Source organism: Macrobrachium nipponense, chromosome 47, assembly GCF_015104395.2.
Source record: "Macrobrachium nipponense isolate FS-2020 chromosome 47, ASM1510439v2, whole genome shotgun sequence".
Lineage (NCBI taxonomy): Eukaryota > Metazoa > Arthropoda > Malacostraca > Decapoda > Palaemonidae > Macrobrachium > Macrobrachium nipponense.
This window is the reverse complement of record NC_087222.1, coordinates 2,136,200-2,142,199: the sequence shown is the minus strand read 5'-3', so window position 1 is coordinate 2,142,199 and position 6,000 is coordinate 2,136,200.

Below are 6,000 nucleotides of genomic sequence, written 5' to 3'. Positions count from 1 at the left end.
ATTGCTAGCCCCTGCCTAGCCATGGGTCGCACAAAACAGCTCATATATATAAAAAACATTGGCCGGCTCAGAAAAATATAAGTAACTGCCCGTCTCTGGCATTATAAAGTAATGTCTATCACGCTTCATCTCAAATAAGACTAGGCGTATAAATTTTCTCTCATTTTGGATTCTTGAATAATCTCTCTTTGTCTGCAACTGGCTGCACAGACTGTAGCACGCTGTAGGAAGATGGAATGCCTCCCTCCCTGTAGAAGACTTCTAACGGCTTCTGTAGATCCAAAAGCGCTGTAGAACTCTGTAGACTCGTAGAAACTCTCGTAATCACCCTTGAGAAAGGACAGCAACATCTCTGCATGGCTGGTGGACATTTTGCTAGCGTCAGGGAACGACGATTATGGTCTGTAAGTAGGTCAGTCAAGTCATCAGTCAATCAAAAAAGAATTAACCACAGGCATACTACTCCTATCAGATAATGACTTCCAAAAGTCAGAAATACTAACTGAACGTCTCCCAATCAACTCCATTTAATAAGACCACTAAATCATAAGTCATTATCACAACTCGCAAACTCTCCAAACTCATACATCAGCACACACAACTCAAAACTCACAGTAACTCCACGGACTTCAGCACTCACATTTCAAACTCGAAGGTTCTCACAAGTAAAAAAAAAAAAAAAAAAAAAAAAAAAAAAAAAAGGTAATGAGCCCAAGAAGAAAAAAAATCACGTAACAAGCCCAGACCCAAAAATCAAAGATCTTCTCTCAAGCTCTGATATTTCAGCAACTCACAAAATCAGTAAAAATTCCAATGTTTAATAGCAAAAACCCCATACTGCTCACATAATTAATTTCAATGAGACTTAATTTCAAATGCCCATTTATGTAAATCACAACCCCGATAAATTACATCTCCCGTCCAAAAAGATATGCTTTTTAAAGCTAAATCCCCAATTACATCTCTCGTAGGAAAAGGAAAAAAAAAGGAAAAAAAAAAAAGATAATGACAAGTAAACTTCCCCCATCACAAAGCACATAATATATGCATCATATACACAATTATCCCCGCGTTTTCCCCAACAAATGCAACATGTATAGTTACGGAATTTTTGCCATCGCAACTATTCATGCGACCGGACACGGCTAGAAAGCAATCTCTTACACGTGCACTTTCATGAAATGCTATGGTCAACATTTCCAGATATTGCAAAACTGAGCAATCACCACTAGAGGAAGAGTCAGCATACAGGACTCATCAGAGCGGTTTCAGCAAAAAAATCCACCTGCGGACACGTGTGCTCGAACAGCAGCATAAAAAATGTCTAGTCAGACTCGCAAGCTCAGAAACTCATGATTCTCAAAAAAAGGTTCTATACTGACACTAAGTAAGCACATTTCACGAAATTATCTTAAGGATATGAATAAGCTGCTCAAAGATTGTCTGGAAGACATATCTTTCACATGTTACTGCCCAATTATAAAAAAAAAAAAATGTCAGCTATTCGGGATAAAAAAACTACGATAAACTCATAATTCATCAATTATATGCCTCCAAAAATAATATCTCCATAGGACCACAATGCAGTAATGCCACTCGCCTCCAAATGGTCATGAAACCAAAAAGAACGAACCTCAGAACTCTTCTCTTGGCTCGAAAAAAACTCCAGGAATTCAACTCAAAAAAATCATAACCACAAAAAATGTCACCCCCAAAGATCAATGCCACCCACATATATATAAATATATAAATCACCATAATAATAACAAAACCACTCCAGTGATAAAAATATTTCCTTCATTTAATTAATAACCACACCACACCATATTCCCTCTTATTTCCCCAATAACCACATGTTAATAAAAACCACCACTCCAGGGATAAAAAATGTTCACCTCTGTTTCGGCAAATAAAAAATACTTACCTCGGTTTCACCAATAACTGCATGTGGAATAAAACAGGTCTCCAAGAAATAATAAATCTCCAAGCAGGATAATCAAAAATGAAATCCCATCTCCAAAAAAATGCACTCAAAGCATCTAGCTGACACACTCACAAATATTGCCCCATATATCTCCTCAAAAAGGTATCTCCATTTGCAACAAAGATGGCTGCAAAATAATTGAACTAAACATAGCTTACACCACCATAGGCAAATATAAAATGGCCAAAAATATATCTCCAATATATTATATTTCAAATATATCTCCAAAATAATATACCTCCAATTCTCCAGAGAAAAACTCAATGTCATAGTCAAAACTATAAAATCTCTCCTTAGCGTAACTGCTAAAAAGGGCAAAACTCGGCATATAAAAATTGTCCAGGAAATTCTAGAAAAGATCACCAATGTGCCACAACTCATTATAACAGCACTCCAAATTTAAAGTGTCTAAGCAAAGACTTCTCCATATGCACTACGACATAGGCCACTAGAAAACTTAACCAAGTTTCCTATCTCTGGTAAAGTTGTCACAAATATAACAAAGGTATTGTGCCAGAAACTCACAATTTCTGGAACACAAATATCCAGAGAAAAAAAATGTAGTGCCATTACATATGCATTAAAAAATGCAAAAATTCTCCCATATAATATCTCTCTGCAGCATCAACCAGCTGAAAACACAAACACATTCCCAAACAATGACTCTAAGTCACGAACTAAGATATTAAAAAATTCACACAAACACGAGAGAAAAAATAAATTCAAATTCACCCATGATATAAAAACTTGTGTCAGCAATGGGTAACTTCCAAAAAGGGAAAAAGAAAAATCAACAGTTCTGTTAAACAAAATCTGCTGAACTCATAAAAAAGAAAAACAACAAAAATGTGTCGTTAGCTCCTCCCAAATTAAAAAAAAACAACACCACCCTTGACAGTATTGCAACACCCACGTATTAGTATATAAAAAAAACACCAGTATCAGAAGTATCATTATCAGCAGTATCACCAAAATTGCTATCATCAAAATCACCAGTATTAGTATAACAAACATCACCAATGTTAATGCTTGCACATTCACAAAAAATTCAGCACAGTATTCACAAAACGTTCAGAAAAAATTCAGCACAATTCACCAAAATTCAGCCAGATTTATCAAGATTCAGCCATATTCATCACCCATGAACAACTGACATATTCACAGAAACTCAATAAATAATTAACCACAAAACTTCTCCAATAATTCATTGTAATAATTCTCCATAATATAATTATCTGTAATAATTATAAAATAATCTCCCATGAAATATCTCAAACCTCTCATAAAATATGTCTCAAGTAATGATAATTCTACTTCAATAACCCTTCCGTAAAATATCTCAAGTAATAATGATAATAAGAATTCCCCAAAACTCAACACCATTTCCCCAGTATACACCACCTGACAACACCAGTCAGCAATCATCATCAGTCAGCACCACGGGCATCACTAACTGACAACATCAGTCATCACCACCCATCAGTCAGCACCACTTAGCACGTCTTTTAAAGCAATCTCTCCAACACAATAGAAAAAATAAAAATCTCTGTGTCCCCATTATAACTAAGCCTTCCAAAGCATGAGGAAAATTTACACCACATCCAATGCATTTCATTTCCTTTTCTCTTTATTCAAGAGAAAGAAAATCTTAAAAAAAAAAAAAACCCTACGGGCATCTCACATCATCAACCAATTGTTATCAGCTGATGTCCTGGCATTGGAAATTCATCATCAAGGGCAAATTCATCCCCCAACACCCTGACACGAAGAAAAAAAAAGAAAAAGGAGTTCACCCCCCCACTGAAAAAAAGTTTCACCCTCCACTGAGCATTAGAACACCCCCCCTGGTCAGTGTTTGAGTACCCTGCAAGGCAGGCCACTAGTACCCTCCCTTTGGTCGGCAGACAATACGCAGAGCGCACAAGAACGAGTGGGCGCTCTCTGTCTCCAAGCAAAATATGGAATTCAAGCACAGTTTCGCATGCATGAAAACTACTCATACCTACATATACACTAAACAAAGACAAATGTGTCTCTTCCAAACATGCGCCAATAAAGAAAACACGTCACTTTCTGCTACTATGGGGAAAAAATGTGATATCCTAAACCAGTCCCATAACACAAAATGATTCCAAAAAACCCTCAGGACTAAAAAAAAGGCTCTTTAACACTCACCCCTTCATAATGAGGAAAAAAACCCCGGAATTTGCGCAAAACACGCTAATACACACACACACGGGCGTCTCGTGAATCACACTCACAAACGTCTCAGTTCCAACTGAACTTCCCAGCCCCTTGAGGTAGCTCGCTCTGGGCAAAATTGATGACACCAATAAAAATCCTTCCCTTCCCCTTACCACAGTTAATGGACAGATATTTCTCATTCCTCTCACTTAGCAACTGAAATCTAACAATTTAACAATTTTCCACAATCTCACAAAAAGCTTTGTCGTTCGAGACCACCGCTAACTATTGTCTGTGACATGATCATAACCCCTGTCTAACTGGTCACTAGTCTATTCGTTAGCGTACCAACAGCTTATAAAATATATAAAAAGCCTCTTAAACCGCCTGCCACCAAAACTGTTACCTACCCTCTGACACCTATTACCAGCGAAGGTATTTAATATTCGGTATGCGTTAAACCTAAGCGTTAAGGCGAATTGGTTACACTCAATCTCTCCCAGCCCCCCCCCTCTCTCTAAACCCCACCTCTCTCTCTCCCTCTCTCTCTCTCTCTCTCTCTCTCACTGGCATAGCCTTCTCTCTCTCTCTCTCTCTCCATTCTATCAGGTCACGAAATTAGAGTCGGAGTTACAAAAAATATAACATTTATTTAAAGTAAAGCATCAGTTGAATAATTCTAATTCTTACAGAATCAACAATGGAAAGATAATAATCCAAGTGTCACAGACAAACCACTCAGATAACCCCTCAGTGTTTAAATGTCTCAATCAGTAATTAGTCACACCAATTATCTCTTCTCCAAAACATTATAGTTCCCTCCACATGGGACCCTCTGTCCCTAGGACACTCAGTCTCCTCACTAGAACCGCCTGTTTAAAAGACACGAGAACACACAATTGTAAAGACAAAGTCAAAAGACTAAATGAAATATGACATCTTTACAAGGTATCAAAACAAGCCATCCCTTTTGCTAAAGTATGACTACTCACCCATTGCAGCCTGGAACTTTAACACTGAAATAAAGTATACTTTCGCAGAGCTATCCCAGCTTTCTGCCTTTTCTACCGTAGCTGCCTACCTCGTTTCTGCCTAAACCAAGTCATTAAGAATAGACATAGTTCGTACATGTATACACAAATTCACACTCATCATCTACGCCTCGATAAACTGGTCATAGCCAGTTTTCAAAGGCACCTTGAACAAGCCCTCGTGAACTCACATAACTCCAGAACGAACGTTGACCCGCTTAAACAAACATCTTCATATCACACCATCCCAGAAATTATTTATCAGCTTTCTCAGGTCATCGCTTCGGACTCTTGTTTCTATGGGAAGTTAAAAGCAATGAATCTGCGCATTCTAAAAAAGTCACAGCACATCATAATGGCATATTAAATATATTATTAATTATAGCCCTCTTTCATCCAACATATATATATATAATATATAGATATATATAGATATATAATATATTATTATATATATAATATATATATATATATGAGAGAACTAGCTTATCATGAGGGAAGAGAAATATACATAACACTTGGAAGTGATTGAAAATAATTCCAGTGAAATCTTCTCGCTTTGTAATTATTCACTCAGCTTCACTGAGGAAAGCAAGTAGTTGAATAAACAAAATACAAAGTGTATAGCTACAATCAAATCATAACAAACATGTTATGGAGGAGTGATACTGGTAGTTGCATTTGACAACATTTTCAAGGGTCGGTTGTAAGAGAGAGACAGAAAGGGAGGCTGTTTGTTTTGGCTGTTGGCTCATTAGGTTGTTTGTCTTTTGTGTGAATGGATAGTTAATGAGCGAATTG